Source organism: Marmota marmota, unplaced genomic scaffold (assembly GCF_001458135.2).
Source record: "Marmota marmota marmota unplaced genomic scaffold, marMar, whole genome shotgun sequence".
Lineage (NCBI taxonomy): Eukaryota > Metazoa > Chordata > Mammalia > Rodentia > Sciuridae > Marmota > Marmota marmota.
In genome coordinates, this window is record NW_026000242.1 from 19,271,030 (window position 1) to 19,295,787 (window position 24,758).

Below are 24,758 nucleotides of genomic sequence, written 5' to 3' on the forward strand. Positions count from 1 at the left end.
TGGATTTCAAATCTGGATTTGAACTCAGATCTCTGGGTCACCATGAGTTCCTTTCACTCCTTTGCTCAGTCTCCTAGTGACATTTTTTAAATCCTTTCTGATTGTTTGTTTTCGCTGTTTTGTACTTTTTAATGCAAACTTTCATGTCTTCTTAAATAAATAGAAAAAACTTTCAAGAAAGAAATCATGTCTTTATATTTCTTACACTAGAATGTAAACTCCCCGGGAGCAGAAGACTGGACTGTTACTCACCACTCCTACTTCAGCACATAGAGCAGGGCCTGATGCATGATTAGACATGATTAATATTTACCGAATTCATTCCAGCATGTCTCTTACAGTGTCTGGCCTTGTGTATAGAGGTTCCAAATAAATATTTGTTCTTCTGGCACAATAATACTGCCTCTTAATAAAAATGTTTAGGTTAAATCTTCCTGGATATTTATAAAACACTTTCCCCTTGTAGCTTTCCATGCCTGTTATCCATCTTCTGACACTGGCCTTCTCTACTCAGCCATAACTATTACTCAAATCATTGGTTGAATGTTTTCCATATTCTTGATTTCTCATGCCGACCACAAACACTGCCACCTTCAGCTCTAGATAATGCAGAATGAGAGTCACATTCTGAGAATTTGCTGTCAATAAAAATTGCTTACTAAATAGCATTTATTGAGCACAAATTGTCTCTGTTCCAAGCATTTCAGTTACATTAGTGTATTTAATTCTCACAGAAAAACAAAGATTCTTACCACATTTTATTAGTTGGGAAACTAGGGCTCAGAAAAATGATGCTTAGTTGTTGAGGACCACATAGCTAATAAAGTAATAAGCTAAGGATTAAATCCCAGGCTCCAAACCACTGAACTCCACTATAGCCAAGTGGCTTGGGATGTTCTGGAAGAGACTGAATGTCTTTGCCAGCTGGCATGATCTAATTAGACAAGTCTTAACAGTCAAGTCAGATACAGTGAATAATGAGACTGCATTTTTGAGGGTTGACTGTTGGGAAAACTTCAAAATCATTGATGGCCACACAAATACCAATTATTTCTGCTTGTTTTCTTGACATCGTTTTGAAATCATTAAACATGCAACCAAAGTTCCAACTCTGAGTAATATTATTTAGTCAGTGAGAACCATCCTCTATTCATTAGTGGATGAAAATCATTAATATGTAACATTATTATCTCTAAGTTCACCCTAGTAAAGGCTGGTTGGTACTTATTAACATTTGAATTATGAAGGATATTTTTGCTAAGTTTATTTAACAAAACTTCATCAGTTAATGGTCACATTCATTTTCTTTGGAATTGGTCACTTTTTTGTTATTTCAGGGAATAAAAATAAATAAGTCTGTAGTGTTCAGGGAATATTTAAATGTGAAAATTAAAACAGGACTTCTAAGTATTTGCAATAATTCTTGCAGTTTTTTACAATTATGAAGCTTGAGAATCTAGTAATTCTTCTGTCTTCTAGAATGAACTATATTTAGAACCTAGGCCTAAGCCTGTTTTTAATTTATGCGGTAAGTATCGCCGCAAGCTTATTAACACCATGAGTACCTTCCAAGACAACATAATCAAACAAAGAATGTTTTAGGTTGGTTGCAAGTCAAATAGTTAAGATTCTCTCTTTTTCCTCTACTATCACATATAACTTTGGCTAAATTCTTCACTGGTATTTATTCAACTAAGTTGAGATTACATAACTCAAAGAATTTTAAAAGGATTTGTAAATTGATGAAGTGTTGGGAATTCCTCTTATCCAGTCACAGTGTAAAGATTGGGGAGAGAACAGAGAGGCTGACATGCTGCTCTTTTCTCCATCTTGATTGCTGTGCGGCATGGTAATAGAGGCAAGGCAAGCAGAGAATTTAATTCATAATACCTGCAATGTAGTTCAATTGCAGATGACTTAGGGAAAAAACAGGAGAGCAGCTTAGAATCCAATATTGTTGTGGTGATTGCATTGTAATATTAATAAATCAGTAACTTGTGACAAATTCAAGGAGGAAGCTGACTCTTATTGCAGGAGTCTGAAGTCTCAATCTGCTGTCTTTGAGTCATTGCTTAGAAGAAGATTAAACAATATCTCCATTTACCAGCAAATCAGTGATTAGTGATAAATTATTTATGTGACTGCAGATTTCCATTGGCTTTCACATTGAATTTATGAATGATAAGCAGATAAGTCTTTTAAAAGGTTATTTGGCTTTCTTTGATAACAGAGAGGATGCATTCATTAAGTATGCTCCAAATAGGCATTGGGCACCTCCACATGTCAGGCTCAGTGTAGGATGCTGAGGTGAATCAGACATGGTCCCTACCTTTAAGGAACTTAACATCTTCAGAAATAGAAAGATACATCAACACTTCATTGCAGTGGGCCTGCCTATGGCTGTTTGTCAAGAGATATCATAATCAGAAGAAATAATATGGAAATAGCAGTATACTCAAAAGTCAGATGAAAAAAGTTACAGAATAAAACTCTACTAATAACATTTAGAAAATGCAGAATCTATATATGGAAATCCTGATGCAGAAGGAAGTGAGGCCAAGATGTGGAGTGAGGCTAGATTAGAGGTAGTGAGAGATTGGGGCCTGGCCAGTGAGAGCAGGTACAGGGAGAAGAGGTGGGGAAGGGAGTCCAGGGAACTTGCCTTCCAGCCTATGCTAGACAAATGGCTTCAGCTCCTAGAGGAAGTTGACAGCACAGCACAAATTCTTCCATTCCTGCCAATCTCACCTCAAAGAAAGCCTGTAGAATCCTCTCTTTCCCAGGGGATCACAGGAGGAGGTGATCTGGGGCCCACTGTGGGGAGGGCCATGGGTGCCTCCTACAGTCTTGCTTGCTCTTTGTTGGCTTGCCTTCCTAAACCTTGATCAGGCTTAGCTAAAAAACATAAAGCAATGTGGTCTGCATTTTACATGTGCCTTAATTGGGAGACAAGGTTGACTTTGTCCAGTGGCAGTGGAGTGGGAACAAGAACTCAAAAACTTTGATCTTAAGTGAAAGAGAGAAATATTTTGTAATAAAATATTTTGGAATAAAATATTTGACAAATATTTGATAAATTGATCTTCTTCTTCTCACCAATGCCCAAATGGTTTAGTTTAGGTCTCCAACTGGGCCAAACAGTCCTTTAATTTGATGAGTTTAAATTTTAAATGACAAGAGAAATCACTGATCTAACTTGAGTCACCTTACAGAAACCTACAGAAATAGGGCTCAAGGTAAGATTAAAGCACTTTTAGGAAAACACAGAAAGTCCCTGGTTTACATGTGAGAATTTGTGATTTGAGAACGTTGCATCAGTCACATGGTCATATATATGACCCTGGGCATCCAAAGCCAAAAGGTTTCTCCATCTCTTTTTTTATGCTCTCAATTTTTTAAAAAGTAATTAAATGTATTTCATTCTACAAATAGGGCCTTGAGTAACTAGACAACAAGGTTCTAGCTAAAATGCCATTAATCAGAAAGGACTATGGTTATCAGGACCTCTCCTATATTAATTTGTGAAAGGGCATATATAGTTATAAATATGTGAAGACCTAGGGTGAACAGCAATGAAAGAGCCACAGGAAGAAGAGACAAATGTTTCCACCTCAGGGGGATTTTTCCCTGAGGTATTGTTGGTGCAAGTAATTCTTTCTTATGCAATTTCATGAAGATGTTTTCTTTTAACAACTAATTTCTGGGGATTCTTTTGTGGGGAAATATCTGTCTCTATTACAGGATCTCTTTTTGTAATTTCTTACTTGCCAATGTTTCCGAGGTCCTCTCTAGGTAACTTTACTTTTTTTTTTTTTTTTTGGTTTTATGATTTACATATGAAATCTTGATTCCTTGGAAATCAAATGCTATGCCTGGGGAATTAATAGTGTATCCACTTATATGCCTAGAATTCCCAGGTAGGTGTAACCTTGACAGTCACACTGGGTTCCCCCCAGGAGGCAGGCATACTCAGAAAACTCTCCAGGACAGTGAACCAACTGTCTATTTACAGAAGGAAATTTTACATCAGGGCTCAGGAAGAATTTACTCTAAAGGAAAAAAGCACAGATTCACAAGATTGTCCTACAGATCCATATCTGAGTCACAGAGTAAGGCACCATAACCAAAAGTGGATGAAATCTCAGAAAATGGACTCACTAAACTCTATCAGACACTGAGAGTTCTGTGGAGCAATGACTGGCAGTGCCCTTGACGGCAATTGGAAGAAAGGCAGTTGCCTGCCCCAGGATGACTGGTGGGAGTCCAGAGAAGTTAAGAAATGGACTTGATAGCCCAAAGAGCAGTTCTGTCCTGCTGCTGTCAAGGTCTGGAAAGAAGAAGCCATAGAAGATATCTTGCTTCAGCACCTTCTCTATGGCCCTGGGAGAAGATGGCAGAAACAGTAGATATCACTTCTAGAAGATTGACACCAGTCAGACCTGGTCCAGTAAGTAAAGGACTCTCTAGACTATGCTTGAGTGTGAGTTCTTTGCTTCTCAGTCTCCTCTGAGTGGAATATGAAGAGATGGAGTTGGGGATTGGAGAGGGGACAAAGTCAAGGAAGTAGCGTGTGTGTGAGTGTGTGTGTGTGTGTGTGTGTGTGGTGTTTAATATTACTGTAAATTATTTTTTATTCTCAGGTTGCTGTAGCCTGGGAAAGGTGAGTTTATTTCTGATTTGGGCAGTACCTTCAAAGTAGGTTATTCAGTTATTCCTTTTTTTCAGGTTGATTGAGGCCCCTTTCACTCAAAGAGTTGTCTAAAGTGGTCCTGGCACTTTTATCACGTTGTTCACTTTAAAGTGCTGTGTTAGTCCTGGGCCCACCAAGGAAGGACCTAATGGTTGGTTGTGATTACTGGAGGCGGGCGGAGAGTGGCAGTGATTGTTGTTATTGTCCTCATTGTGGCTTTCCAGACAATGGGCAATCGATGTGCAAAGAGGTCACCTGGTGAAGGGACAGGACTGTAGGAAACCAGACGGCTTTCCTGAGCCTCTCCTGGCTTCAGTTTTTCATCAGTAAAATGAGGTGATTCTCACCATGGAGTGTGCACCAAAATCAGGAGAACTGAAAACAAAACAGGAACTTGAGCTTCGTAAATACTAAATTAGAATGAATGTAGGTACATTTTAAAAGCCCTTCATAGGTGTGTCTACCCCATTGGTTAAGGATCACCAAACAAGATTTTTCCTGAGATTCTCCCTCAGCTTTGAAATACTATTTTTCCTCAGACATTTTTATATGTTGCTGGTGGGAGTTTAAATATATATTGAATACCTTAAAAAATTGCCTGTCCTTTAACTTACTAAGTCTTGTTACAGAAATGTCTATCAAAGAAATTGGGTAAGGCACACAAATGTGTTTTCAAATCATTGAAATAACAAACTATTAGAAATAAGATCTTATTTATGAGATAAATTAAGGTAGATCTCTGTTGTCATTGCAAATTTAATTTTAAGAGATTACATAATGACACAGAAAATGTTCATGACATATTTGTGAAACAAAGGAAAGCAACTTTAAAATATACACAGATACACATAATCATAGATGACCATAAATGTGAGTATTATGTTGAGTAAAAGAGAAATATTATTCCTTTTTTTCTTTTTTTAACAAGTATGTCTCTGGAGCTGGTTGTGGTGTCGCATACATGTAATCCCAGTGAGGCTGAGGCAGGAGGATTGCAAGTCTGAAACCAGCCTGAGTGACTTAGTGAGGCCTTGTCTGAAATAAATAATAAATAAATAGAAGTTCCTGCACATTTTCAAAGAAACTGGTAGCATATAAATATAATGGTGGCTAAGTATGAGTGGTAGGGTTAGAGTTGGTCTTTTTTTTTTCTTTAAACTTCTCTATTTTTCTTCCAAAGCTGTCAAAACTAATATGTTGTAATTTTTATAGCAAAATATAATTAAAGTTTATATTTAGAAGATATTAAGCAAAACACAACAGGACTGAAATAGTAGGCCAAGAGACTCAATAACCTCAAGTTATTCTTGTCTTGATAAAATGTGACCTTTATTAAAAAGAAAACATGCACAATAGCAGCAGCAGCAGCAGTGACATCAGCGTGGGTGAAAAGTGACCCGGAGGGATGTGAACAAGTCAGTGAAGACGCCAAATACTCAAGCATAAGGGGATGTGTGGAGTCTGTTCCCTCTCACTGAGACGGGCATAATCTTGGCTGTCTGTAACAGAAACTCGGGCCTATTTTTGTTCAGGAATGGAGCATGTCCCACTGTCCTGGGCTGACCATCCCCCCTCCCATTGTCAACCCACTGTATACCACAATGTCCCAAGTTTATCACAGGCCTGTACAACACAGCCTGTTAGTGCCCCAAGCCATAAAAATAAAACTACAATAAAAATAAAACAAAACCAAGGGACATGGCAGAGGTGAAGGAAATGACACAGGCGGTTGCTCTTGAACAAATAAGCAGAGGAGAAAAATATTGCTGGGAACCTAAACAAGGATGCAGGAGAGGAAGTAAACAAGCAAACAAAGCTCAAGGCTGAGTTCTCAAAGAACAAAAGCCCAGCACCAAAGTCATTTCTAGGGAAGGATAAAAATCTCCTCACCAAGACCAGAGGAAATAGAGAACTTCCGTCGTAGCATTAACTTGAAAAATATCCTATAGACTCATTGGTTGTGAAGCCTCATTTGGGTCTCTGGGTCTATTAGCTCCTGAAGAATGAGGTGGCTTAAATCCAGACAGACTGTCTGCTTAACAGGATACACTTAGCCAGGCCTAGACTCCCAGTCTAGAGCTGCCAATCATGCTCTAGGGGGCACCATTCTCACAGAATATAAAGAAAGGGCTCCCCCTGGAGTGGCACACCACACTATTAATCACTCACCAGCCTCATGCATAAAGTGAAATTAATCATATCTGCCTCACATTCAATGACTTGATTATATATTACCCAATTTCTCCAGGGCTCACTAACTTCTGGTCCAAACAAGACTACAATAAAGGTTTCTTTGTCTCTCCCCTTTGTGCTATACTTTGTTAGAGAATGACTGAGGCTGCTGGCATTGGAATTTTTGGAGATTTTTTTTGACTGATTTAATTTTTTATAATTTTATTTCCTATTCTCTACTTTCCTAGAATCCAGACGTGGTTCCATCAGATAAGACTAGAAACTGCTGTGGGTCAAGAACAACTATTCTGTACTTTATTTATTTAGGTTCTGGGGATTGAACCCAGGGGCTCTTAACTACTGAGCTACATCTGCAGCCTTTTTAAAAAAAAAANTATATATATATATATTATTTAGAGACAGGTTCTTGCTAAGATGCTTAAAGCCTTGCTAAGTTGCTGAAGCTGGCTTTGAATTTATAATCCTCCTGCCTCAGCCTCCTGAGCCACTGGGATTATACACATGCACCACCACATCTGGCTCCTCTGCACTTTAAATTACCACTCTCTCTTTCAGCCCCGATACCATTTGGTTACCAGATCAAAACTCGGGTGTCTGCCTTTATCTTCCTTAGAATGAGACCTAGATCAACAATGCTCAGTCCCTCCTATAAATGGTGTTCCTGCGGGCATAAATCTTGGCTTTAGTTGCAAAGTCTTTCTCACTGGGTCTACCTATCATAGTAAGTGCTCAGGAAAGAGATGCTGTGGATCTCACTGTCCACCTGGAAATGGTGGTCATGCACATGAAAGACCAAGGAAAATCCTCTCTCCCAACAGACCAATGGCCTTCTCAGATGTCTGAACCTATAAGAATCCCAAGAGGTTGCAAGGGTTGAAGGGATCAAAGAAAAGGGCAGGATTTTTTAAATTGATTTTGTTTTTAATGTTTTTAATGTTCCAGACCTGTCCTCCTGTTTTAAATATGTCATTTAACAATAATTTGGGGAAAGATAATAACTTCAAAAATAATACATTGTTTTAGGTAATTATCTAAATTTTAAATTGCAGAAATATTCTGCTGCACCCATGCCCTTGGGAGTCCCTCTAATCACAAGTTCTGAGTTACTGGAGAGCAGAAATGGGACCATTCAGTTTCTGCCCATTCCAGTGTCTGGTCCATAGTGAGCATTTAATAAATGCCGTTACTTGAGCCTCTTCTTTCTTTTAGGAAGCTCAGAGGTGAGTGTGTGGAGAAATGCAGAAGTTAGCCCTCTCCCGATGTCTCCACCAGTACAAGAGAAGCCTAGAACAAAGGAAATCCATGATAATTTCAAAAGGGAAAATAAGAGTTATAAGATCTTTAGATGTACAAAGGTGTAGAAATCTGAATAATTTCTGACTGTAACTGGAAGTAGAATAAATAATAATTATCCAGCAAAGTCAAGCAAGGAGGAAAGTGAACAAAATCAAGTTCAGTGGGTTGGAGCAGAGAGGTTTAAAGAAGGGAAGCAAAAAACTAAAATTTGCAAAAATGGAACAGCTTTGCATTGATAAACACAAGGTGATAAATTGGTTTCACATAAAGTATGTTGAAATTTTATTGCTCTCAAATGGTAGTTTCATGCTGCTTTAAAAAAAAAGTAACATGGTGTTCAGCTCTATTTATATATTCAATGATCTCAGAAGAAATGTTTCCAATGTACTTGGAAATAATTATGTATTTGTTGAAAAGTCTCATTCATCCTATTTGTAGGTAGACATCTAAGCAATGTGAGAAAGATCTAGCTAATCACTAGAAGAAAACATACAGATTTAACAACAGATCTAAGAATAAAATGGATAGGTAGTTTCTATTATTCAATCCAGGAAAGCAATGTTTGAGAGATGATTTACTATGCATCTCCAGTCCATAAAGGGTCATTATCTAGTGGTTTATGACCATCTGTTCTCTACCTTCCCCAAGGATGGAAAAAGAGGAAATGAGCTTAAATTTCAAGAAAATATATTTAGGTTAGACTAAAGGGATTTCCAGACCGAGGTCTGTGTAATGTTATAAACCCTGCGTGATTATGGCATTTCCTCCTCTGACCTCATCTAGGACACAGATAAGCATTTACCCATCTGGGCTGAATTCTACGTAGCCAAGATGGGATAAGTTTGTCTTCTCACATTTCAGAAAATGATTGACTGTCACTATTGTCACTTTGATTTAACTCACTCTCTTTTGCCTTAAAACTCTGCTCTGGCTGGAAATCATTCCTACACTCTAAAGAGTGATCTTTGATGCTACCAACCCGTCATTAGTGGCAATGGACTCTTCATTCATGTATCGCTAAAATGTGTGCTCATTCACTCACACCCTTTTGTTATAAAAAGTGCTGTTTTTATAATAAAATCAGAGGCATCCCCTTGCTCAAGATCTTCCCATAACTTTAGGCCTTGATAAAATCCAAAGTTCATAGTAGGGAGGACCAGGCTTTCACCAAACTGGCTACATCTGCCTGCTGACAGTCATTTTCTGCCCTTCTTCCTTGCTTGTGTCCCAGAAACACAGAACCACAGTTTCCAACTGTGGCATTGCACCTCACAATCCTATGCCTTTCCATATCCATCTCCCTCTTAGAGTGCTATTACCTCCCTTGTCAGGATGGCAAACTAGAAATTCTTTGGTGCCTTACTCAAATGTTTCAGCATTTCCTAAGGAAATCAATGTTCTCAATCCCTTATAAACTATAGTCCCTTTAATTCTTCTTCATCCATAGAGAATTTGGCATGCATTATCGTGAGCTTTGAGTCTGTTTTCACATGAAATTGTAGTAGACTTAAGAGTAAAAGTAAGGATAGTTTTTCATCCCTTATGCCCAATTTCCCAATATTGTTAAATAAGAAGAATAAAAAATGAATGATATGTAAATAATTGTGAGAGTATGCTCTAGCATGAAGGGTAGAAGTTGTTACCATAGGTAAAAACTAAAATTTTAGTACATGTGTTAGTCAGCTTTTTGTTACTGTAACAAATACCTGAGATAAGGAAACTTAAAAGAGAAAAAGTTTAGACTGGTTCACAGTTCCAGTGCATAATCAATTGTCCCTCTTGCTTTGGGGCATGTGATGAGGCAGCACATCATGGCAAGAAGCACCTGATAGAGCAAACTGCTCACCTCATGGCAACTGGAAAGCAAAGAAGAGCAGAGCAGAAAACTTTGGGGAACTTGAAGTTCGATTAGAAAAGAAAAGCATGTGAAAAGTTCCAGGTAAGGAGGGTGTGGTTGAGATTGTTAATACCATTAAAAAGAAGCCAAGCACTTTGCACCAGGATAGTAAGATAGATGTCTTGAAGGGATCTCAGGAATAGGCAAAACTTCACCATTGCAGGCTTGGAAAATGTAGAAATGCAAATTGATTTCAAAGAATTCTCAAGTCACAGTCTTTTGAAAAGAGAGCCCAGGGGTCCCCTATTTGCCCAGGACTACCTAGGAAATTATTTCCCCATCTTCAGCTACTGAGACATTCAGGGCCTGCTTAGCTGCTTAGCCCTGCTGACTAGGTTCAGGTACAATTACCACCAGTGGCAAACCTTTGTATCATCCAGATCATGCTGGGTTTGAAGGCATGCGTAATGTAAGAGTTATGGGTAATGGAAGGTCCCAACAAAACTCCAAGGAAAGCCTGGGAGTTCAGGCAGTATGCGATAGGATCAAGTTCCGACAAGCAGCCCAGTCAGGGTGATAAATGGTCCTAGGAAGCCAAAGATGCAGTGGAGACCCCAGGAAGCTAGAGATGCCAGGAACATGGAATTCCTGCCAAATGAGGCCACATGAAACCCTAGGGATGAGGCTGCCCAAGGACCTGAGAGCCTACAACCCTCCCAAGTGTAGCCAGAATGCTGGATATGGAGACTTAAAATTAAATGTTTTCCCTGCAGAGTTTTGGTCTTGTTTGATCTGATCCTTCCTTATTATATCCCTTTCACTCCCTTCTGGGAATATTTACACTGTGCCATTCTATCTCAGAAATATGTAATTTCTTTTTTTAATTTTGCAGGAGCTTACAACTAAGTCTGTCTTTGAGACTGAAAGGAAACTTTGAACTGGGTCTTCTGAGCAATTTTGGAAACAGTTAAGACTTTGGGGATTCTTAGAGATGGATTGAATGTGTTTTTCATGAGATGGGCAATGAGCCTTTGGGAGCCAGGGAGAGAAGTCTGTGGTATATAAGTGGCCCCCAAAAGCCTGTGTTAAGAACTTGGTTCCAAACCTGTGGTGCCATTGGGAGGTGGTAGAACCTTTAAGAAGTGAAGCCTAATAGAAGGTCTTCTGATCTTCTACTAGGGGAATAGTAGATAGTAGAATGGGATAGTAGAATTCCAGTCCTTTCCTCTTTTTTTTCATATCCTGAACTTGAGGTGAACATTGTTTGCCATACAGTCCTACCATTAAGCAACAGGATCAACCATTGACTGAAACTCTGAGACTATGACCTAAAATAAATGTTTTCCCTTCATTATTTTTTTATTTTTTTAATCTTAGGTATTTGTTATAGTAACAGAAATCTGACTAACATCATGGTAATGGAAAAAATTTGATGATTGATTAAATTTTATTTCTATATTTAATTCTAGTCTCAAACCAACGGTTAATTTTTATTAGATAGCCTGGATTAAAAATATTTGTTGATTATACAAACTAGTATGTGAATTTGTCATGATTTCCTGCTGTTTTATGACACTGATATCTCAGCTCTAACTAACTTTACATATATAATACAGCTATGTAATATGAAATAATCTTCTCTGAAAACTAAAAATATATTTTTGTGCCAGTTAAGCAAGACTTTTTTTTAAGACAATTTTTAAAAGTTGAACAAGAAAAAGGTAACTGTATTTGTTAAACTGGAAATAGAAATCTTCAATTTTACCTACATTTTAATTCACATTACTTTAATCAAATGAATACACAATCTCTGTTTCATTGAATTTTTCAATCGTGAACATCTGAGAAAATACAATGACAAATTAAGTTTCTGTTCTCTAGAAGCTTAATATCTGGAGAGAAGGGAAAGCCATCCACACACCCGGCTACAAAATGAGGGAAGCTATAATTAGAGAAGAGTTGACCCTGCCTGAGGTCCACATGGAGGCAATTTGAGGCTTCCTGAAGGGTCTGGAGTTTAAAACTGGTCCTTGAGGCTGGAATGGATTTCAGCAGGAGTAGTTGAGCAGTAGAATTTGGCAGGTTAATTTACAAATAGAGCAGAAACAGTAGGTAAGAAAGCTTCTCAGAGTATATTTTTAGAAAAGTGAAGATTACTGTCTGGCAGGAGATTACTGTCTGGCAGGGTATGTGTAGTTTGGTCTGAAGAAAAGATCAACTGCGGTATTGCCCAGGAGGATGATCCATTTGTGTGTGCTTCGCTCAGGGGTGGATGGAAAGAAGCCGGAGACAAAGACTTGGAGCATGACCAAGCACATGCAGATGTCCTGAAACAGGGAGGAGGAGACTGCTCATAGCAGGAGAGCACCGAGGCCTGGGTGGCAGGAGGTAGCAGTGAGAATGGCAACAGGAAAGCACGTCAGGGTGTGTTGCAGGCAGAGAATAGATCGGCAGGACTGCACAACTGACTGAACAAGGTATGAAACTGTAGAAAGTGGCAGCCCAAGGGTCTGAGTTTCCCATCTGAGCTGTAGACAAAGGTGCCATGAATTTACACAGTGCTAAAGCCAGAGGGGAAGGGAGGTTAATGGAGGTGTAGATACAGGGGTCCAGTGCAAATCAAATATGCAGATGGAGATACCAGAAGAACATTTCGAAAGACAGGCCTCTCTTGGAGTCAGAAACGGGATTTAGGGTGGGAACCTGAGTATCCTCTCCATAGAGGTGAATCCCAAATGTGGTTTTTTCTTTTACTTATGTGATCCTGTGGAAGAGCCTTTCTTTTTTTCTTTTTTTCTTTCTTTCTTTCTTTCTTTTTTTTTTTGTGAGAGCCACAGTACACTTTCTTTCTTTTGGTGACATTCATGAACTAATTCTGCATCTTTAGCCTTATGATAAGACATGCTATAAGTCTTAAATAAAATATACATCTGACATCTTCAAAATGTATTAGATGTCTTTAAATGGAAAGTGTAAATTGACTATTTTAACCCCATTGTGACCCTGCACAAGTAGAAAATAGTGGCCTACAGGACACAGCAGCAGCTTAAGAGATTGCATCAGCCACCAAGGTGGTGGGTGACAGATGTGAACATGTGAGGGACAGAGAGGAAAAAGAATGAGAACTTGTTTTCAGTACTTAATGTGAAAACACATCAATTTTCCTGAAGATTTGAGGGTTGGGAAAAGTTCATGTTTTGTGAAGGGTTACTTTTATATGCTGTAGTTGTAATTTGGCACCTACAAGATAGTGTTCAGATACACAATAAACTTACTCTTTTTCAAAACAGGTTTCTTTGCTTTCTTCTAATAGCCAGCCAGCTTATTATTAAGACTTAATACCCAGGTGAGAAAAGATAAAGTACATTTTACAAACTAAAGAAACTCAAGATAAAAGACCTTTATTCCTGTTACTTGGTCTGCTTTTTAATGTGTGAGAGTGTGTGTGTGTGTGTGTGTGTGTGTGTGTGTGTGTGCGTGTTTCTGAATCTAAAGTCTCAAGGTTAACTTTCTTTCATAGACTACAACAGAATCACATGCTATTTGGATTTTTTGTGTTTCAGTATGGTTATATAAAATATATGTATCATACATTTCTTTTTCCTACTAGTAAGATGTAACTTTAATTGCTTCTAGAAATTAATTTACTTTTCAGTCATTTTAAATTAATTGCCATTATGACTTTAATACACTTTTCTATAAACAACATATAAAAAATCCCTTGGCTATGAACATTTTTGATAAGCTTTTTTAAAAATATCAGAGATGCCACTTTTAACGCCATCTTCTATTTGTGAGCATATCCTTTAATAGGTTACATTAATAGGCTACATAGATACTTCATAGATAAATGGCATTTAACAGTGTCTTGTGTGCAGAGAGTTGCATGGCCCTGTAAGGATTTCTTGCATTGCTGTCAAAGCCATGCAGGTCGTGAACTTTTCCACAAGTATTTGATGATGAAAGTGGTAACAGTGATGGTTTGCCTGGATGAACCATTTCAAACTGTCTTTAATAATGACACACCTACCGGCTTGACCTACAGTGAGTTTCCATCGCTTAAGAACCCTATTCTAATACTGTCTAGAACCTTGTTCTAGACAACCCAGTCTTTTTTTAAAAAAGTAATTCTTAACCAAACAACCATGATAGTCTTTTCTTTAAAAACAAAACCTCTACACTGGCTCAAATAAATTTTTTGTTATTAACATATATTAATTATACAAATTAATAGGATTAATTGTGATATTTTTTAAACATTTTTTTAGAAAGGAGAGAGAGACAGAGAGAGAGAATCTTTTTTGTAGATGGACACAACACAATGCCTTTATTATTTTTATGTGGTGCTGGGAATCGAACCCAGGTCCCTCCCGTGCTAGGCGAGCGCTGTACTGCTAAACCACAATCCCAGCCCCTCATTGTGATATTTTTATACATGCATACATCAATCATTGATCATGAGCATCTGCTCTTCTCCTACTCTTGTCCCTCCCTTCCCCATTTCCAAAGTCCCTAGTAATCCCTCTTTTACTTTCAGGGTGACTATTTGTTTTTCAGTTTACACATGTGAGAGAAAACATAAGATACTTGTCTTTCTGTGTCTGGCCTATTTCACTGAACAGGATATCTTCCAATTCCATCCATGTTTTTCTGCCAATAGCTGGATTTCATTCTTTATAGCTGAATATTATTATATTCTCTGTGAATACTTGTATATTCTCCATGTATATACACACAGCTTCTCATTCCTCTGGCTATACATGATGCAGAATCACACACAATATACACAGAGAATATATATACACACACATATACACATACACACAAAATTACCTTTATCCATTCCTGTGTCAATGGGCACCCAGGCTGAATCGGAATCTATATCTTAACTGTAGTGAGTAGTGATGCAATAAACATGGGTATGAAGGTTATTCCTTTGTATGCTGACTTCATTTCTTTGAATTTATACAGGAATGGTATAGCTGGGTCATATGGCAATTCTATTTTCAGTCTTTTGAAGAAACTCCATGCTGTTTTCGAAAGTGACTATACTAATATGCATTCCCACCAACAGTAGAAAAAGGTCCGTTTATCTCCACATCCTTTAGAACATTTAATAATTCATGTAATTATAACCATTCTAACTGAGATTAGATGGTTGTCTTATTTTAGTTTTGATTTACAGTTCCCTGATGGTTAATGATATTGAATATTTAAAAATATATATTTGGCCATTTGTGTTGAGAAGATCATTTGCCCATTTTTAGTTGGATTACTTGTTTTTTGTTAAGGTAAGTACTCTACCACGGAGCCACATCCCCACCCTGATCAGATAACTTTGATTATTATAGCTATATAATAAGCCTCGTAATCATATAGACTTATTCATCCCCCTTTATCAGTTTTTTCCTTGTTGACATTCTATTTATTTATTTATTTATATTTTAAAATTTGTTCTAATTAGCTACAAATGCTGACAGAATGCATTTTGACATATTGTATACAAATGGAGCACAGCTTCTTATTCCTCTGGCTGTGCATGATGCAGAATCACACCATTCATGCAAGCATACATGTACCTATGGTAATGATATCCATCTCATTCCACCATCCTTCCCACCTTCCAACCCCTCCCTTCCCCTTACTCCCCTCTGCCTTATCCAAAGTTCCTCCATTCTTCCCTAGCCACTCCTGTCATTATCCAAAGTTCCTCCATTCTTCCCTAGCCACTCCTGTCATTTTGGATCAGCATCTACATATCAGAGAAAACATTTGGACTTTGGTTTTTGGGGATTGCCTTATTTTGCTTAGCATGATATTCTCCAGCTCCATCCATTTACCCACAAATGCAATAATTTTATTCTTCTTTAAGACTAACATTCTGTTGTGTATATATATACCACATTTTCTTTATCCATTCATCTGTTGAAGGACACCTAGTTTGGTTCCATACATTAACTATTGTGAATTGAGCTGTTATAAATATTGATGTGGCTGTGTCACTGTAGTGTGCTGATTATAAGTCCTTTAGGTATAAACTGAGAAGTGGGATGGATAACTGGGTCAACTGGTGGTTTCATTCCAAGTTTTCTGAGGAATCTTCATACTGCTTTCCAGAGTGATTGCACTAATTTACAGTTCCACCAGCAATGTATAAGTTTATATTTCTCTCCATATCCTTGCCAACACTTACTGTTGCTTGTATTCTTGCCTTTATCAGTTTTTTTAATTCTAGTTCATATGAATTTCCAAATGAATTTTAAAATAATATTGTCCATATATATAAAAAGTCATGCTAGAGTTTTTACATGAATTATGTTAAAGCTATATACCAATTTGGTGAAAAGCATTTTTATTATGTAGATTCTACCAATCCAGTAACACTATTTAGGTCCTTTGATTCCTTTCATCAGTGTTTGTAATTTTCAGCATATAAATTCTTTGCATATTTTGTTAGACACACATAAAAATATTTTACCTTTGTGTAATTAGGAATGTTACTATAATTTTAAATTTTGTTGTCCACATGTTTATTGCTCATATGTAGAAGTGTTCTTGATTTTGCATATTGCTCTTCTATCTTGTGACCCTGCTGAACTTAGGTATTAGTTCTTAAAGATATTGTATAGATACCTTGGGATTTTCTACATAGACAGTGGAGTTTTCTGTAAGTAGTAACTGTTTATTTCTTTCTTTCTGAATACCTTTTTCCTTTTCTTGACTTATTGTGCTGACTAGAATGTCTGGTATTATAATGAATAAGAGTGATGAGAGCTATATTGTTATTTTTCCTAATCTTAGGAGGAAAGCATCCAATTTTGTACTATTAAGTATGCTGAGAATTTAAATATTTGCTATTATTCCTAGTTTTCTGAGTTTTTATCATGAATGGGATTTATATTTTTGTCTGATGGTCTTTTTGGATTAATGAAATCCTGCGATTTGTTTTTTGCTTGAACCTATCAATATGGTGGATTAAACTGATTAATTTTTCAACTATTGAACCAGCATTGTGTACTGGTAATGGTCCCCAGTTAGTCATGATGTGTGTTTTTGTTATTGTTGTTGCTGAATTATTTTTGCTAATACTTTGTTAAGAATTTCCATACACATATACATACAGGATAGTGGTTTGTAACATTCCTTTACTCTTCTTTTTTTGGGGGTGAGGGGGGAAAATCTTTATCTGATTTTTGTATCAGGGTAATAATATCATCATCAAATGAATTGAGAAGTACTATTTTCTTTCTCTATTTCCTTGGAGATATTTTTTTAAAGGTTGCAGTGAAATGATCCTTGCCTAGAAATTTCTTTTTCAGTTTTAAAATAGAGAATTCAACTTCCTTAGAATAAAAGACCTAGAATAACCAAAGCAATTCCAAGGCAAGAAAGCAATGCTGGAGGCATCCCAATACCCAACTTCAAATTATACTACAGTGATATTGTAACAAAAATTGCATGGTATTGGCATAAAAACAGACACGTAGAATAATGACGCTTAATAGAGGACACAGAGAAAAATCCACACATCTACAGTCATTTGATCCTTGACAAAGCTGCCAAAAACCTACTTTGAAGAAAAGACAGCCTTTTTTAAACAAATGGTGCAAGAATTACTGGTTATCCATGTGTAGAAAAATGAGAGACCCTCATCTCCCGCTCTGCACAAAAATCAACTCAAAATGGATCAAATACCTAGTAATTAAACCAGAAACTCTGCAACTCCTAAAAGAAAACATGGGGTCAACACTCCAGCATCTAGGCACAGGCAATGACTTCTCAATGGGACCCTGAAAGGTGAGCATACATGTATCACCAAGAATTAATAAATAGGATGGCATCAAATTAAAAAGCTTCTGCCCAGCTAAGGAAACAATTAGGAATGTAAAGAGAAAAACTACAGAATGGGAGAAATTCTTTGTAGCTATTCTTCTGACAGAGGATTGATAATATCTAGAATACATAAAGGACCTAAAAAACTAAACACCAAAAAAATCAAATAACTCAATTAATTAAAGGGTAAATAAATTAAACACACACTTCCCAAAGAAGAAATACAAATGGCCAACAAATATATGAAAAGATGTTCACCATCATTATCAATTAGGGAAATGTAAATCAAAACTACACTGAGATTTTATTTCACACCAGTCAAAATGGGAGTCATCAAGAATACAAACAATACAAATGCTGGAGAGGATGTGGAGGGGAAAAAAACTGCTTTTATGCTATTGGTAGGATTGTAAATTACTATGACCACTATGGAAATCAGTATGGAGTCTCCTCTAAAGACTAGGATGGAATCACCATATGACTCAATTATATCCCTATGTACTTTAGTGATACGTGTATGCTCATGTTTATTGCAGTACAATTCACAATAGCCAAACTATGGAACCATCCTAGGTGTCCATCAAAAGATGAATGGATAAAGAAAATATACTATATATGCATAATGCAGTTTTATTCATTCACAAAGAAAAATGAAATTATGTCTTTTGCAGAAAAATGGATAGAACCAGAGACCAAACTCAGTGAAAAAAGCCAAACTCAGAAGGTCAGTGTTGTGTATTTTCTCTTGTATGTGAAAGCTAGAGAGGAAAAAGGAAAAGACAGATGGGGATGGGGATCTAATAAAAACCAAAGTGAGATCAGTAGAAGAATAGGACCAGGGGAATGGGAAGCAGGAAGGAAGGAGGGAAGTGTTGGAAAGTGATATTGGCTGATGTATATTGTTATATTGTGTGCGTGTATGAATATGTATAACAAATCCCATCATTATGTTCAACTGTAATAGCATACCAATAAAAATGTGAAAAGGAAAAACAAGAATTTGACTTCTTTAGAAGTTATAGGGATACTCAAATTATGTTCTTCATACTGGGGGGAAAGAAGTAGTTTTTGTTTTCAAGGAATTGGTCCACACATCTAAATTGTCAAATCTATGCATGTAGTTATTCACAGTATTCCCTTATGTTCTTTTTATATTATCAATCAATTATTGAATATAGGAAGTATGGAAGTTCCCTAGTATTATTGTTTTGTAGTCTATCTCATTTTTAGTTATTCACAGTATTCCCTTATGTTCTTTTCAACGTCTGAAGGGTATATAGTAGTATTTTGTTTCATTCTGATATTTATAAACTGTGTCCATTTTTCTTTATTCATCTTTCTGGAGCTTTGTTGATTTTGTTGGCTTTTCAAAGAACCATCTCTGTGTCACGGGTTTTCTCTCTTGTTCTTATGTTTTCATTTTGATTAAATTCTCTTAATTATTTCCCTCTACTTGTTTTGGATTTATTTTTGCACTTCTTTCTTCTAAGCTCTTTTTCTCTGTTTGGATTTTATTTTGAATTGACAAAACAAGATTGTATGTATTTATGGGATACAACATGATGCTTTTGGATGTGTGTTTACAATGTAGAATTCTGCAAGTTAATTAACACCTCAGTGATATGATGTATTTCATTTACTGGCTCTCACCTTTGAACTATTCTGGCATCTCTGGGATAAGTCTAACTTGATCGTATGGAGTGATCTTTCTGATATACCATTGTTAGCATTTTCTTGATAATTTCTGCCTCCATGTGCATCAGGGATATTGGTCTTCACTTTTCTCTTTTGGTTGTCTTTGTCAGATTTTGGTATTCACAGTAATCATGACCTTGTAAAATAATTTGAAAGTGTTCTCCCCTTCCAATCTATAGTATCTGATAGTAGTTATCTTGGAGGATTTAATGCATTTACATTCAAGGCTTCTCTCCCTCCACACACACACTCATACCCATGCATATATAGAGACTTTTGTCGCTTTAAATTTTTTAATATCATTTTTTTCTATTCTTCCTCTTTTATTGGTCATCTTTGTGGTTTATTATAGTGATAAGATTTAATTATTTTTTATTTCTCATATATGAATATTCCCAGTGGACTTTATGCTTTCACATGCTTTCATGATAGTAATTATCTTTATTTTGCTTCTGGATGTAGGACTTCCTTAGCCATCTTTTGTAAAGTCAGTCTGGTTTTGTAAAGTCAGTGGTTATAAATTCTCTGGTTTTGTCTTGAAAAGTCTTAATTTCTTCAATATTTCTGAGGGATTTACTGGACATAGTGTTCCTACTTGACAGCTATTTTTTTTTCAGAACTTGGACTGTCATTCTGTTCCCTCCTGGAATGAAAGTTTTCTGTTGAGAAGTCTGCGGTTAATCTATTGGGTGTTCTCTTAAATTGACTTGGTGACTTTCTCTTGCACAGATGAAATATAATCCAGCAGGAAGAAAGAACAATTCTAAATATACATGCACTCACTATTGGAGTACCTAAATATACAAAGCAAATATTAATGGGCCTAAAGGGAGAGGTAGGATCCAGTTTGATAATAGTTGGAGATTTAAACACACCACTTTCAATAATGGTAAATCATACACAGAGAAAATCAAGTAATTTGGGTCTGTGCTTTTCTTTGCTGGGAGATTTTTTTTTAAATTTTGATTTAACTACCTTCCTTATAATTAGTCTATTCAGAATTTCTATTTCTTCCTGATAGGTTGTACATTTCTCAGAATTTATCCATTTCTTGTAAGTCATCCAATATATGGTTATGTAACTATTCATAATAGTCTGTTATGATCCTTTATATTACTATAATATTCGTTGAAATAGTTCCTCTTTCTAATTTTGAGATTCTCTTTTTTTAACTTAGTCTAGTTAATGTTTGTTGATTTTTTAACTTTTCACAGAACCAGTTCTTAGTTTTGTTGATCTTTTCTAGTATTTTCTAGTCTTTATTGTATTTATTTCTGCTTTAATGTCTATCATTTCCTTCCTTCTGATTTTGGGTTTAGTTTCTCTTTTTCATATTCTCCAAGAAGCAATATTAAGATGTTTATTTGAAATCATTCTTCTGTTTTGATGTAATTATTTATTGCTATAAAATTTCCTCTTAGAACTACTTTTGGAGACTGGGGTTGTGGCTCAGTGGTAAAGCGTTTGCCTAGCATGCATGAGGCACTGGGTTCGATTCTCAGCACCATATACAAATATTAAAAAATAAGGATCCATCAACAACTAAAAAATATCATTAAAAAAAGAACTACTTTTGTTGAATCCTATGTTTTTATATGCTTTATTTTCATTTTAATTTATCTGAAGACATTTCAAAAATGTTTTTAAATTTATTCTTTGGCCTATTGATTATTCAGAAGCATACTGTTTGATTTTCATGTATTTGTGAATTTTTCAAAATTCCTCATTATTGATTTCTAGTTTTATCCCATTATGGTCAAAAAGATACTCACTATAGTTTTAATCTTAAAACTGTCAAGACATATTTTGTGGTTTCATATGATTTAACATATGATTCATATGATTTAATATTTAATAATATAATTAACAGTTAATTATATATTAATAATATGTTAATAATTATGTGTGCTACATATTTTTTCTGAGTTTGGATGTGTATACATTTAAGATAGTATATCCTCTTCATAATTTAAACCTTGAGTCATAATAAAATAACCTTGTTAGTCTCTTTTCACAGTTTTTTATTTGTATATTTTGCCTGATACATTGTAAAGATATCACTGTTCTCTTTTGGCTATCATTTGTCTAAAATGTCTTATTCCATCCCTTCACTCTCGGTCTATGTGTATCCTTATGGCTAAAGTGAGTCCCTTGTAAAGGAATACTGTTGAATGTGTTTTAAACATCCAATTTCTACTCTGTGTATTTTGATTTGAAGATTTAATCTATTTATATTTATAGTATTTATTGGTAGACAAGGATTTACTACTGATACTTTATTAATTCTTTTCTGGGTATTGTAGTTCTTTTGTTTCTTTTTTCCAATATTGCTGATTTTCTTTGTGATTTGTTTTATTTTTGTAATGGCATTCTTTGATCCTTTTTTCTTTAGCTTTTTTGTGTATACTAGAGATTTTTCTTTGTGGCTACCCTGAGGCTTATATAAAACATAATAGTGATATTATAACTTAAGCTGATGGTTCTTTAACTTAAATTACATATAAATATTCTACACTTTTATCCCTCCCTTCCACACTTTATGCTAGTGATGTCCTGCTTTGCATTTATTTATATTATATATCTGCTAACCAATTGTTTATGGCTATAGTTGTTTTAATGCTTTTTTGTTATTTAACACTTTAAAAAATGATTTACTTTACAATATTAAAATATTCCTTTACAATATTAAAACACTCCAAATTTGACTATATTTTATTTATTTTTACCAGCAACTTTTATACTTTGATATATTTTAATGTTGTTATTTATCATTCTTTTGTTTCAACTTGAAGAACTCCCTTTAGCATTTATTGTAAAGCCCATATTATAGTGATGAACTCCCTCAGACTTTGTCTTGGGATGTCTTTTCTCTATTTCTGAAGGGCAGCTTTGCCAGTTGTAATATTCTTGTTTTGCAGTTTTTTCATTTAGCACTTTGAATATGTCATTCCCCTCCCTCCTGGCCAGCAAACTTTCCACTGAGAAGTCCAATCGCCTACGGGAAGTCTTTTATATGTGATGAATTTCTTCTCTTGCAATTCTTTTAATTTTTTTCAAGTAAAAGCACCTTTCCTTTAGCATTTCTACTGTAACTAACATCAGTATAACATTACATTACAGGGATAAAAAATGCACACAGTGATATTATGATGATGCATAAACTGTAATTCTGTTTTAGTTCACATGACTAATGTATGTAGTGTATGTTTTGATATAATTATATAAGCATGGATTTTTTTATCTTTTTGACTCTTGAAAATTTAATTATAATGTGTCTTGGAGTATTCTTATTTCAATTTATTTTGGTTGGGGTCCTTTGAGCTTCCCTAACATACTGAAATCTATGTTCTCAAGATTTCAGTATTTCTTCTTAAAAAAAAAAAAAAAAAAAACCTTTACTTTTTTTCTTTTTCTTTCAGGTACTCTAATAATAATTTGTATATTTACACATTTGATGGTGTCTTATACACACCTTATTATTCTTCACACTTTTTCTTTTCTTTTTCATTTTTTTTCCTTTTTGTTCTTCTAATTGACTAATTTCCAATTACTTGCCTTTGAATTTGCTAATTCTTTCTCCTGCATGATAAAGTCTATTGCTGAACTTATTTAAGTTTTCATTTCTGTTATACTGTTCTTCATCCTAAGATTTCTTTTTGGTTATTTTAATAGTTTTATCTATGTATTAAACACTAATTTTGTTACTGAATTATTTTCCTAATTCTATTGAGTTGTTTATCTGTATTTTCTTGCATTTCATCAAGTGCTGTAAGATGATTATTTTGAATACTTTTCAGGAAATTCATGTATCCTTCATTTTTGAAGGGTTGATTAGAGCTTTATGATTTTCTTTTGGTGGTATCACATTTATCTGATTCATTGTTATACATGTACCCTTACAATGACTTCTGTGCATTTGATGGCATAGACCACTCACTAAGTCTTTAAAGCCTGATTTGGGAAAGTTAGTCTTTTCCTCTTATGACTCTGAGATAATGGGATTGCCTCTGTCATAGTTGAGTGAGGTAGAATCTGATTCATGTCATTGATTCAGGGTCCATAGTGGAGACCACAATCGTTGTACCTGTTCCCACAGACTTTAGTGGTTGTGGGTTTTATCTAGTCCCTGGATGGACTTGACTATCTCCAGAATCTTACTCTGTGAGTTTGATGCTATAACAATGGTCTACTTCAGTGTTTGCATATAGTAGGTTTGTGACCAAGTGTACTCATGAGTGTGACTTCTGGGATTCTGGGAAACTTTCCATTCAAAGGATTGCTAGGTAAGTCCCTGAGTTAGCTGTACTGCTATGGTCTGTGGATGAGATGGGCTGGCACTGAGCAGGATTTTTTCCACAATTAAAACCATGTTTTCAGGTCTGCATACACAGATGGGCTTGTCTTATGGAAAAATTTTGGTGAACAAGTATACTTTCAAACTACAGTCAAGAAGGGAGGGAGGCGATTTATAGGGCTATATCAAGATATACAATGGAACCAAAATCAGGGCATCTTCCTGAAGACACATTCCTGGGCATGCCTCCTTTCAGATCCCTAGTCAGGCAAAACTATTCTCAGTTTATAGAAAGTAAAGGCCAGGACCAAGATTCAAGGCTATTTGTGTATCTGCTACAAAACAGTGGTTGGAAAGCCTGCCCTGAGGACTCAAATAGGTGTGTCTCCCAGTAGGACCCTGGCTGAATTGGATTGCTCCCAGACCATAGTTAGGAGGGGCTGAAACTAAGCATTATGGCTAATTCAGAATCTTCTATGGGACTGATATTAGTAAACCAAAATCAGTGACACTAGTTGGTGAGATTTCAGCAGTTTCCTGGCAGTGTTGCTTGCAGGTCACAGCTGAGACAAGCTGGAACTAAGATTCGGGGACCCTGTAGAAACTTGTATGGAATTCAGGCCAGAGAACCTGTCCATGTACTCTGCCCAGGAGTTCCCTGTACAAGGAGGATAATTCCAAGGCTGCTTCCTAAGATGTACTGGAGCCAAGACAAGACTCCTTTGGTATTTGCTGTGGGATAGAAGCTAGCATGCCTGTCTAGTTGGCACAGATGGGTGTGGCTCCCAGTAGTTCTCAGTGTAATTAGATTTATCTCATACCCAAGAGTGACTGGAATCAAGCTTCAAGGCTGCTTTAGGTTTGATTGTGTCTTGTGCCTGTCACAAAAGCCCAGATTTGTGAATCCCAGTAGTTCCTTG